This window comes from Adiantum capillus-veneris, chromosome 8 (genome assembly GCF_014529385.1).
Source record: "Adiantum capillus-veneris isolate H3 chromosome 8, ASM1452938v2, whole genome shotgun sequence".
NCBI classification, from domain to species: domain Eukaryota; kingdom Viridiplantae; phylum Streptophyta; class Polypodiopsida; order Polypodiales; family Pteridaceae; genus Adiantum; species Adiantum capillus-veneris.
The window spans coordinates 99,209,617-99,223,059 of NC_140938.1; the positions used below are offsets into that span (position 1 = coordinate 99,209,617).

The window sequence follows — 13,443 nt, forward strand, 5'->3', positions numbered from 1 at the left end:
AAATACTCTTCTTCTTCTCTATCACATAGGGACTCGCGCACCTATTTGTATCAGGATCAGTCAATGTGATCTGGAATCTCCCGCTGGAATTGTTTGTCTTTCTTGCTTGCATGCACGAATATTGGACACTACTGGTTGTGCAACATGCATTGTCTAGTGCTAGCTTTGTTTACACTTGTCGTACGTCCGAGTGATATAGATGAACTTCTTAGCTTCTGAGTGAGAGAGAGAGAGAGAGAGAGAGAGAGAGAGAGAGAGAGAGAGAGAGAGAGAGCACATTGACCTCACCAAAAATTGTTCAAAGTCAGTACCTTGTTATCCATCTTCATCCGACCTCATCAACAACTAATCCCTTGCAGGAACTCGTGACCAAAAAGCTGCATCAAGAACTAATCTTCTGTATGAACAGGTAACTTTGTGAAATTGTGTTAATTTTGATGGATTCCTTGCTTTCGGTTTTCATGTTGTTCCCTTTCGTAGTTGACACATTCATTTGCATGTACCTCATTATCCATTTAAAACATCATCTGCATTAAAATTTGTTGATGGACTGTGAGGTTCAACAAAGTCATTTCCAGATTCACAATCGTGTAGATCGTAGTTTCTTTCAGTGTACACTTTTCGTCAAGTCATTCCGTAGAATACTGTTAGCCTGTCAGTATCTCTAAAATCTCATCGAGAAATTAATGACTTTTATTATGTTCTAAGAAATTGGTAACAAAGGAGTGGAGAGGGGCTTCTCTCTTGTGTAGACAACATAGGCACATTTAAATCTATAGTTTTTTCCACACGTCAATCACACATCTGATTCAGACGGGTACAAAAGTATGGACTAATTACGGAGCAGACGCCCTCCATACGACACACTAAAAACAATACAAAGGAGCACAAAAAGATAGATTATAGTAAAACACCCTAGAAACTTCAAAATCTAGCTCAATAGAAGATCATTTATTAATTTACATACCAATAACAATGATGACTAGGTCTCATAGTAAATAGTGGTCTTTTGTTCTTGCTAGGAAAACATGAAAAACCTAATTGTATTTCAATCGGACTCGGACGGGTACGAACGTACGATTCTCCAATCAGATAGGTATGGGAAAAGCTATGGCTAAATCTGTCCCCCCAGAGTTGGTCTAATGGTGAGGATTTGGCCTCTCAACCTATGGATTGTGAGCTCAAATCCCATGTTGGGTCACCTCTAGAGCGATACCTTGTGCCTACCTAGTGTTCATGCTACTAGGGAGTGCATCCTCCTCGTGGGGTGGGTCACCCGAGGAGGAGGTTCCCAGCTAGTTGCTACAAGTTCTCTTCGTTGTTCCGAGCACATGGTGCATCAATTAGGTGTCCATGGTGATGCATGTGCGTGGCTCTTGCCCAATGGTATGTTGCCCTTGGCCGACCATGTTTCATGGCTAATATTTGGAAGGGATAAGCACCTTCCCCTGTGGGCCTTCTAGTGCATCGAAAAACAAAACTATGGCTAAATCCAAAAGCCTCATGGTAAAGCTCTATCATTTGAGGAGTATTTGCAAAGTACTACTACTCCATCCAAAGAGCTAGATAGTTCTTGAATCTGACCATAAATCGGCGGACCAATTTCTCCTTTATCTTTCTTTCTTTGTTTTTGAGAACCTCTTTTGGTGTAAGAGTTTCTTCAATTTCTTCAGCTTCTTTGTCCTTTGACACCTCATCTTTGAATAGACTTACATAAAGAACATTGTGAATCTTCCAAAATAAGATCTTTTTTTGAATTAATCTCGAAAGATTCTTGCAATACCGCAATCTTTCACACACAATCCTTTCCGAAAAGACATCCACACATGTGATGCCAACTTGAAAGGTACATGCCAGGCCGTTGGTATCACTGTTTGTATATCTATATACATAGGGGTTCCTCCTCTTATGATGATCAATCTATCCGATTGAAAATTCTGAGAGAGATCAAAAAACTGTACCCAGTCTCCAAGCTCTGAGTTGGACCCTCAACCATGGGGCCCATGCTACATGTGGCTTGCTTCCCTTTGTGAAAATCAATCTAGTCTCATGTCTCCACGGGCCACCAGCTAAGGGAGCTCAAGCATGTATCTCTCAAGCAAGGTCCTCTAAGGCTTAGCACTTGGAATTCGTCCTTGAGTGACAAGCTTCCCTAGCAAGGCCCTACTTTGTGTACTAGAATCAATGAAGCCCAACCCACCTTGTGAGGTAGAGAGGGTGATGACTTTCCAAGACACCTTGGACGGAGTGGAATGTCACTCTCTTTTGGATTATAGGAATTCTTTGATGAGCTTGCCAAATCTATTGAATGCATGCACTTCAAAAAATCCAGCACAAGGTAATGTACCACATCACAAACAAAAGCACTTGGTTAGACACCACAATGCATCTTGCTAAAGATAACTGCGCTGAGCTCCAATGAACAAGCTTTCTCTTGATACTTAGAAGTAGCAGAGAAATCCGCTGCTCAAGCGTCAAATCAGCACTTGCACAACCTTAGATCTCCAAAAGTGAAGCCCAGATCTCATCCAACTTCACAATGAAAATCAGAAACACTCCTCCGTTGATTACTGCCTGAAAATGCCCAGGAGGAGTGGATTGACTGGATTTGATTCTTGCAAGATACTCACTGCTATCTTGCTTTGTCTTTGTTGCAAGTTCGGACTTCACCTCCATGAGCTCCTTTCTCACTTCATTCTTTTCTTCCTTTAGAGTTGTGAGATCCCTCCGTATGTTGTCCATCTCGGACTAGATGGTGCACAAAGCTTCTGCCGGGGGGATGATAAATTTCAAGCGTTGTTGCTGATGTGGCAGCAATGATAGCCATTAAAAAATTCAAAGTGTTTGAAATCAACGACGCTTGAAGGGCTCGAAATTTATTCGCAGATGAAGGAGATTGAACGCCAGCTATAGTGCACAAGGGAAGAGCTAACACAACAAAGAACAAGAAAGCAAAGTTTCTGGTAACCTAGTCATACTGCATTTGCGCGGCCATGCCCGATCAGAAACCAAAATTTTATTTACAATCACCTATTATAATTAGATTTTGACTAATTGGACTGCCAATGTCATCTAAATAACTACTGTTGCAATAATTGGTGATGCTACATAAAATTTGAACGTTAACGTTATGCATGCAGACTGCTAAATTTATTAACGACATAGAATAATATTGTTGCGCAAAAGAATATGATCGCAGCTTTCATGAATATGGATTGAAGCATAAAATTGTTCAATTGAGTACTCATGACCTCTTTTGGTATTTCTAAAATTTAATTATCAGTGATTGCCGCTCTGCACATGCAGCGGTTCTTGTGCGTTTCAGCTACCTGAGCAATTAACTTTCGGTTCCTACTAGCTTGTGATTGGGTTTAGTTGCATGCGACATCCTAATTGGAGTAGCTTTCCACATTGTTCTGCTTGCTCACAACTTAATTCTGCTCTTATTTACGTAACATTAAAGAAGCACCCTGTTTGCACATTTAATGAAATGGTGTGTTTAGTATGCTAATCAAACCCTTCCCGTAGGACTGTGGTTCGATCATTAGAGGCTTGTGAGTAATTACGCGTGCAAGTTGCACCTCATCAACTTAGTATGTAGCAGAAACTTTGGTCACTTCTTATCCTACTGTAGAAAGGAAGATGCCAGTTCATCAATGGGTTGCCGTCTCAGATGGCGGATCGGACTTTGAGATGGCCATGTCTCCTCCAACACTGTAAACACACACAAATACATCACTATAGGTCTCCGCTGATTTTCCTGATCTGTGTCTTCTTATAATGACTTACTTCATGCTTTGTAGTATCGACGGCTAAATAACTCCTATCCCTCTTTTGGTATTTCTTAAACGTAAACTTAAAATTACACTGGTGATGTAGCGCAAAAGAGAGTACTATTAAGGTATCAAATACTCTCTAGCTGGTAATTAGGACCTTTGCACAGCATGAGGATTTGTCCAAACGGCTTTCTTTGTTTCACCGAGATAAAGCAGTTTGAAGCCATACATGACTGAAAGCCAACTCAAAATGTTATGTTAATGCTACTTCAACAGAATGAGATCCTCTAATATATAGCATATATTGTGAGGGTCAACGTATTCTCGGTTTTCCAGAGCTAGAAAAGGACTGCCTTAGCGTAGTTATAGGGGTTGTTCCACGTCTCGAGTTACAGGGAATTGAGCCACCAAAGTAGTGCATATAAAAGGGAGGACCATAATAACTGGGAAAGGGGCAGCCAAAAGGAGGAGAAGGATGGGATAGCTACTTGCAGAAAGAGAAAGCTGTGAGCAGTGGGGGTGAAGGCCGTAAGGGCAAGAAGATCGGCTGCCTATAGAGTCAGAGAAAGTACGTGAAGAAGAGTGCTACAGGCCATGATATTACAAGGAAGATAGCACTAGAAGGTGCTAGTAGAAGCAAAAGTGCTCCGAGGCTGCACGTTCATTACCGATGCCATCATTAATTTTACTGAATGTTTTTGTGATGCACAGTTTTATCTATAGTTGCTTTGAATGGTTTAAGTTATGTATTCTTCTCCTTGGGTAGAAATTCTGAGGTGCTGCTCTAGGTGAAATGGTGCGTTTAGGGTGCTGATCAAACCCTTCCCGGAGGACTCTGTTGTTCGATCATTAGAGGCTTGTGAGCAATTAGGCGTGCAAGTTGGGCCTTATCAATGTAATATGTAGCAGAAACTTTGGTCAATTCTTATCCTACTGTAGAAAGGAAGATGCCAGTTCATCAATGGGTTGCAGTCTTGGATGGATCGGATATGAAGACGGCCATGTCTCCTCCAACACTGTAAGCACACACATGAACATCACTACAGATCCCCGCTGATTTTCAGATCTGTGCACCCAGTAGTAGGTATGCCCAATTTTAGAAACAAAGTGATTAAGGAGAATCTTGGCAAGATGCTTTGGAATGTTGAGGAAATAGACGAAGGCCATGTGAAATCTTTGAAAATGTGTTGAAAATGTGTTTAGATGCTGGCGTGGGTTTTGCGATGAAAAAAGGGCATGTGGGTGGAGAGACAGAGAGAGAGAGTTTTTGCGCATCTGCCAAGCCAATGTTTTTCTCTCTATGCGTCGTTGTCCGCACCCTGTGTCTCTTGCATGTGAGGGTAGTCCACAAGTTCGAGCAACTGTTAGCAGCATATCATTGCTGTTGTGTGTAACTCATGTATTTTTACCTTCTCACGTAAGCTTCCATTATATGCTCGGGTGCAATTTTAAAGATCAAGAGCATATGATGCGATAGCGAGGTTGGGAGCAGATCTAATCTTTGGAGGTGGTTTGGGCAGTGAGTCATAGCTGGGGGAGCAGATTTTGTAGATTAAAGGGAATCACAGGAGATTACTTGCAAAGGAAAGTTGTTGGGATGTGGCAGAGAATGAGGCGAAGCATGGGGTGCAACTTGACACTTGGCTTGTTGGGTCAGGTGCGGCCATAGAAGACGAGCGCAGTTTGTGTTGTCTCTTACTCCCTCTCTGGCTTCTTTTTCTTCCTTGTTGAGCCTCGCTTTCGGTGCAAGATAGGCAAAGAACAACAAACTCTATGATGAGCCTTGCCTTTGGTGTAGTGTAGGCACATAAGAACAATGGAAGGGATAGGGTTTTAGGGTTGTGTAGAGCTCGTAGTGATGGCGGGAGGGATGATGGGGATAGGAGGCATAGTTTCCTTTCTAATTCAAAGATTCCTTTGGGATCTCAAGCTCTAATTAATTTAGATTTTGAAAATAGATGAAGGTAGGAGCAATTTTGGTTTTGCTTGAAGCTAGTGTGGGTACACGGGGGCGCTCAGAGATGCTGGAGGTAGAGAGACTTGGAAGCGTTAGTAGGGGTTGACACTCAATTGACAATGGTGTAGGAGGGGGGTTGGCAAGGAGATCGCAAGAGGGGACTCTCAAATAGGGTGGTGAATATTGACGGCCGTCTAGGTGGGTTTATCTTGAGGTTGGCGGTGATAGGAGGTTTTTGGAGCAAGGGATTGCGCATATGTACATACACATGCATGGTGCATCAAATAAAGGATTGCCCATTTCCAGAGCCAGGTGGTTACGTGGGGCCTACATGTGTACAGGTAGGTAGGAAATCATGTACATAGTGCATTGATTTTCACTATCACCAGTACCAGTGTGTTTTTTCTATAATAATGAGGAGTTGGTAGCGCGTAAAACTTTTCGAGGAAGCTATCCGCGGGCCGACGACATGAGGTAAGCAAATGCGTTAGATGGCATCTAGTGATGTCAAGAGGTCGAATGGGGTCAATATTTGCACGTGGATAAGTACGGACACAAAGTGGGTGCTTTCTTGTGATAATTATGCAAAAAAGTCATCATGAGGATCATCATTTGGGGGCCACTTCACGTGATTGTGGGATGCATTATTGGAAAAAGTTGAGTGCCAGGTGTGCGGATGGATGCAGGAGGGTGATATCTATGCACTGCGAGGCAACTTTTGGTCTGTTCGGGGTCCGTTTGAGGTCAACTAAAAGGCCAAAGATGCCCAAGTGATAAAGTGAAATATGGGAACTGAAAAACCTGAGAAAAGACCAGAAAAAACGTGGAGAGAAGAGGAGGAACAGCCGTAACTGGGTTTTTGCTGTTTTTGGAGCTTGTTTTTTATCATAAACTGCTCATTTGAGGTCGGATTTGAGCACTTTGACATTGTAGACTTAGGTTTTGGGCCGAGTGGTGCCCGATAGTGTGTGTGTATCATCCCAAGAGTGTGTGTCGGATCATTATAGAGACGTGTGTGTTTCTATCCCACTCACATTCTTTTGGTGCCCCCACTGAGGATCTTCTTCGAGTACCTTCAGCTTTGGGATTACAGGTTGCAGATTACAGGTTACAAGTTACAGGGACATGTACAGGTGCAGGTGATTCACAGAGGTACAGGTAGCTGGAGTAGAGTGATATACTGGCAGTGGAGTCACTTGCAGTTGTCGTGGGTATGCATCATTTGGCGCCTGTTTGAGCGCATTGTCTGTTGGTATTGTACATTACTTGTGGAAATTGCCATTTTACGCCCATACTTGGTTTATTTGGTAGTCGCAACCATTTCTGAGACTTGGTCTGGAAGATAGTCATTTCTGAGACTTGACTATACGAGGTTTGCATAAGCTTTCGTGAGAGGGTCGATAGCGTGAGGTTTTATTGAGCTGGGGGATTCTCAAATGTGAGATCCTTTCGGTGATATAGGTGACTGGAGCACCCTTTTTGTGACCTCACTATAGGCTATGTACTAGTGATTCCTACTTGATGCTCGAGTTCTATTGTTGGCAGGCTATGCATACATATTCGGTCTATATTTTGGGTTCTTACTGCTCTACTTCTTGGGAAACTCTACCAAAATTTTTCCAAGTTGTGATGGCTGGTTTTTTGGTCTTTTGAGTCATTTATGTTGTTATGCTACTGAAATTCTGGCAAAATCATAGGATAAGTCAGGTGTGCCTTCTTGGGAGCTGCATGGTTGGCTTTAATGGATGATCAAAATGGACCTCAATTTACTCCTTTTCACTTAACACAAAGAATCCAGATAAATGTTCATGCGTCCAGGAAGATTTTTTTCCAACAGCGCAGTCTTTACGTTCGGCCAAGAAGATTAAGAGAGATACTGGAATGCCCTTTGCATGTTGTAATTCCGATGATTAACTATGAAAACTCATTTGATGTGCATGTGTTTGTCCTTATCTAAAGACAAGCTCCATTGAAGTTTCTAGGGATTGAGTGAGTCAAAAGTTTTGGGTTCTTGCACGTGTGTTCGAAGGGGTTCTCAAAGCATCGTAACTTGGGTAGTCATGGCTTTCTCTTATCCGGAGTTTCACGAAAGAAGTGATGAAGATGTGGAAGATTTTTTGGAAAAGATGGAGGTTGCCTTCATTAGCAACCAGATTCATGATCCGGCACAGATGTTACATCTTCTCTAGATTTGTTTGAAGAGTGATGCACAAGTTTGGTCCAAAGCATTTGAAGAGGAGTTGCATGCAACGGATCCACCTGCAAGATTGAGTTCGGACAATCTAAGGCATGGATTGGAAGTGGAGTTTGTGAAGACAGAAGATCCTGACAAAGTGTGGCAAGAAGTACAAGGTTTGGTGCAAAAGGAAGGTGAGCCAGTAGATGCGTACATACGTAAGTTTTCATTGGCATGAGAGCGGATGTGCAAGGCCTTAACACCATAGGTACCTCCACCTGACATGATGAAGAAGGACAGGTTCTTGGCTGGTCTTTGGGAGAATATACGTTGGAGAGTGGAGCTAAAGAAGCCTAGAACATATGAAGATGCATTGGAGGTGGCAAGGAACAAAGAGTGGAAGCTGAGGAAAATGAGCCAGCTAGGAGTGGAGTCTTCGTCCAGGAGACCTGAGTTTCAATCTATGGACTCTTTACAAGGTTGCATGTCAGGGGTTCATCATGAACCAGTGGTTCCTGTTACTTCTCAGGTTATGCGAGCAATGGTCACTACAACAATGCAAGATGATGGCCTAAGGCAGGACATGAGGCAAGTGGTAGATTTAATGAAGAATCTCAGCTTAAACATGTTAGGTAATGTGGGAAATAATCGAGGTCGAGGGAGGTTTGCAAATCAGCCAGGAGGTGAAGAAAGGTCCAAGAATGGTGTTGGACAAAGCAATGGTAGGTTCTAGAGGCAGACACCCACATGTTATAATTGCAGAGAGCTGGGCCACATCAGCCCGCAATGTGATAAGCCACCAAGGATGAGGGGAGACATGTTTCCATTGCCAAGACAGGTGCTAACTATGTCAAATGATTATGGCATCGAAATTAAGGGAGAAGAAGGAACCAGTGGGTTAACCCAAGAGGAAAAGGGAAAGACAAAAGTGATAAGTGTAGTCAGGCATCAAAGCTAGAGGATACATTAGTGATGCCTATTGGGAAGAGGGCTACAAAGAACAAGGAAGGAAGAAGTGCCCTAGGTCCTAGTAAGAAGAAGGGAAAGAGCCATAAAGGTGAGGATGTCAAGGCCAAGAGGAAAAGGAGGGCTCGTCGTAAGTTTCATGTTTCAGATTTTCCACTAGGGGATGGGCAATTAAGCTATGACTTGAAGGAGGATTTGACAAGCAGGAAGGCAGATGTTACTTTTGGGCAGCTTATAGAGATGGTGCGTAAGCTAAAGCGACAGTGAAAGAGGATGGTTAACCCAATGGAGAAAGAACCGGAGAGAGGTTCAAAGAAGGTGTTGGCGATGAATGAGCTACCAAACATTTTCCCAATAGTAGATTTGTGGCACAAAAGAAAAAATCTGGGACAAAGTTATGTTGATGGCGGAGCCCAAATATGTCTCATAACACACTCATGCGTTGAGAAGATGGGTCTTACAGTGACTGGGCTGTCAGGCTTTCAGATCAGATTGACAAACTATCAAAAAGTAAAATGTTTGGGTGTTGTAAAGATCTTAGAAGTGGAGGCATATGATGCAAAGGCAGTGGTTGATTTTCATGTGATGCTAGCGGGGTTGGGAGTATATCCTATTACACTGGGCAGACCATGGCAGTGGCAGGTTATGAGAGGTACAGTGTGTGTGATGGTTTTTCAGGCTATTTTCAATTGAAGATTGCTCTTAAAGACCGAACAAAGATAACTTTCATTACGCTGTCACGTGACACATCCCAACCTCATGTGTCCGTGGACAAGCTACACCACAACAGGGTTCAATCAGTTTAGTCAAGTCTAGATTAGCAGTGATCTCACACTTTTGTGAGTCTATTCGTAGACTGTGTATGCCTAGTCACTTAGCATAGATGCATATCCTCCAGTTGCACACAGCATGATCATCGGAATTCCCATCAGAATCCATTAGCATCAGTTAGGGGAATTTTCCAGTGCATTTAGTCTATTTTTCTATTTATTGGTATTTTCACTTATTATTTTTAAGTAACTTTTCAACAAAAGTAGGTAGGGTTGTCACAAAGTGATGACATGGCTACGGATAGCAGAAACCCTAATTTCTGCCAGAAATCCTAAAATTCCTGCAAACCCTAATTTTTGCCAAAAACCCTAATTTTTGGAAATCGCGGAGGCTATTAAATTTTTTTATTTTTTTATTTTGGGAAAATGATGAGCGACGCAAATTTTGCTTTTTCTCTACAATATGAGAAAGACAGAGAGAATGCTTTTGCTTTCAAGTTTTGACTCTCTGTGAGAGAGAGAGAGAGCAATTGCTTTTGATTTGAAGCTTTTGGGGCTCTTCATTTGGGCATCCCTTGTAACCTTTAAATTAGTGGTGAGGGTCTCACTTCTCAGAGCATCTGGACGCAGAGTCTGAGAGTGAGTCCCGACCCACTCTCTTATACTTTGAATTGATTAATACAAAAAGAAATACCGAAAGGGGCGCCAGTCTTTGGGCCAATATCTCTAGGCACGGAACTCCGCCGGGCCTGTGCAAATCTATTGTGATCTGTGAATTGTTTTGAAGTGGTTATTTGGTGCTGTCGCGGTTGATTCTTGACTTGGAGTGTCCAAGTCTGTTACAATGGTATCAGAGCACGGCCGATTTCTCTTCTACGGGAAATCCGATCCCCAAATTTTTTTTTCCGCGGCACCTATGGCTTCAGGCAATGATCATTCGACTCCCTCTGCATCTGGAGATGCAGGCAGGGATCACAACGAAGATTCCGACAGAGAGTATGGCCCGCCTTGGCCTACTCAGGCGGAGCAGCGAGAGATGGAGCGTCGCCAGTTGATCGGCGATGCAACGAAGATGATACTCAATTTTGTGAAGGACCCAAAATTTGCAAAATATATGAGCAAGACTTCTTTTAAGGAAGTGCATGAGCAGTGGCAGAAAACCACTCCACCCACTCTCAAGAAACCTTTTGCTCACAAGAAATATTCAGAGAAGGAATTAGAAGAGGTGGTTGATGCACGGATTGCTCAGCCTTTTGACGCGCAAAAGAAAGCCAAAAAGCACGGCAAAAAGCAGCAGAAAAGCACTGACTTCCGGGGATATTTGGGTCATCGGTCGACTTTTGACAAGGCAAAGAAACAAAAGAAGCGTGTTCGATTTGAAGGAGTACCCAGTTCTTCTTCTTCTTCTTCTTCCGACAATTCTTCTAGCTCTTCAGATTCGAGCCAAGCAGACAGAAAAGGTAAAAAGCGAAGCAAGAAGGAACGCTTCGGAAAGGGCAAGAGAAAGACAAAGAAGGCTAAATCTCGCCCAGAGACTGACAGTTCTAATGAGGACTCGTCTACAGACAGCTAAGATTCCGATGACGGAAACTTTTATGCGAACAAGAAGAATTTTTACAAAGCCAACCAGTATGACTTTCTCGAAGATAAAAGCAAGAAAGTCCGAGAGTTTAAGGCAGGTGGCCACTCGATCAAGTTTGATTCTTTTTCAGGATACTCAGATGCTTCGAAGGCTTTGTCTTTTATACAGCAGTTTGACATCGCTTTCGCGGGAGGACGCTATTCAGAGCTCTCCAAGATTCGGAGAGCTACCTCTTACTTCAAGGGGAATGCTCGTACTTGGTGGTCCACGCTTCTTTTAAACAAGACTGCGCAAGTTAAATGGCTGAAATTTAAGAAGCTTTTTATTTCTTCTTGGTTGCCGCAAGAATATGAACGAGATATACGAGCTGCTTGGAACCATCTTCGGATGACTAAGAAAGATACAATCAATGCTTACTGTGAAAGATTCTGGAGCTCTTTTCTACCCGCCTCTTCATTCAAGAAGATCTCGTTCAAAGAACAGATTGAGCGGTTTACCTTGGGTCTACCTACAGAGATCCGAGATCACTGCTTGGAATAGAAGTCAGCTTCTATTTAGGAGTTGATGAGTCATACAAAGCGGGGCTTTGCCATTCACTCTGGCAGTTTGACTGACCCCACAGATAAGTCCATGACACAACGAGCCGAACAATCTTTTGGGAATGAAAGTAGAAAGAAAAAGAGCAACCCAGAGAAAAAGGATGCACGACCCAAGTTTACTCCTGAGGAGAGAGCTAGCTGGAAGTGCTTTGGATGCGGGGAACATGGACATATCTTCACGAAGTGCCCTAAAAAGGCACAGAAAGAACACAATGATAAAGACGACGACAGGCCTGAGAGTTCGAGAGCAGCTGAGGAATGTGGCAGAAAAGACAGATAGAAAAGCAGAACTGGTACCACATGGCGTGGCACCTGCACCGAATCTAATGAATGAAAGTACAAACTTTGCCGCTTTTGGGGCAAAGTGAACGATCAGGAAGCTCTTTTGAAGGAGCCAAGGCCAACTTTTTTTCACTTGGAATTGGCGGCTCGATTTGGAATTACGCCCGACTGACTGACGCCACAGGCGGAGGTAGTTCGACTGGCACCCGGATGGGATGTTGCCATTACACCGAGCATTGGCAAACTTCGTTTGGAATGACAGGGGTGTTCAGGGCACGCGAGTGACGTTCTACTCAGGATCTCGAACTACGCCGTGGTTGACTACCGGGCCGAGAAAGCGACTTTGATAAATGAAGGGCTTAGAGATTGTACTTGATGAACTTCAGTTTCTTACTCATTCTTTTGGGAGAGAACTGAACACTGGATAGAGGTTGAATATGTTTTGACCTGATCAAAAGAACGCCAAGATTTTTCTTCACACTCATGCCGATTGCTTTTCAGAGGACCTGAAGATCAAACCATTGATCTGATACCTGGAAGCACGCCACCGAATCGGCCACCTTATCGTGTGAGCCGAGTACAGAATGAAAAGATTATGAACTCAGTGAAAGACCTCTTGGAAAAGGGTTTTGTCCAGCCTAGTACTTCACCGTATTGCTCTTCAGTGTTGTTGGTTTTGAAGAAAGAAGGATCTTGGAGAATGTGCATCGATTATAGCGCTCTCAACAAAATCACCATCAAGAACAGATTTCCGATTCCTAGGATCGATGATATACTTGACAGGTTACAGGGATCCTCGTGCTTTAGTAAGATTGACTTGAAGAGTGGATATCATCAGATCAGGATAGCGCCAGGAGATGTCTACAAGACAGCTTTTCGGACGACTTTTGGGTTATTTGAGCTTTTGGTGATGCCTTTTGGCTTAACCAATGCTCCTTCGACATTTAATCGGATGATGGACATGATTTTTCGAGAGTACAGGCTATTTGTTGGCACTTTCTGTGACGACATCATTGTTTTCTCCAAGAATGAGGCAGAACACAGAGATCATCTGCTTCAAGTCTTTCAGGCATTACGAGATCACACGTTAGTGATTAATGCAAAGAAAAGCAATTTTTTCCTACCAGAGATACACTTTTTGGGACACATTGTGTCAGCAGCAAGCACGAGTGCAAATGGACCCGACCAAGATAGAGACTATCCGTGATTGACCTAATTTGAGGAATGTCCATGAAGTTAGAAGCTTCTTGGGACTGTGTTCGTACTACAGGCGGCTCATACGAAAGTTTGCAGAGGTTGCTTCCCCTTTGCATACCTTGACACAAAAAGGAGTAC

General features: G+C 43.1%; 1 long non-coding RNA gene across 1 annotated transcript in view; it reads left to right on the forward strand.

The window, feature by feature from the left end:
- The first annotated feature begins 353 nt into the window (after positions 1-353).
- Positions 354-13,443, forward strand: part of LOC147452629 (uncharacterized) — a 62,290-nt gene continuing 49,200 nt past the window's right edge. The window contains exon 1 of the long non-coding RNA XR_015188911.1: positions 354-409. This is a non-coding gene — a long non-coding RNA (uncharacterized LOC147452629). The remainder of the gene's footprint in view (positions 410-13,443) is intronic.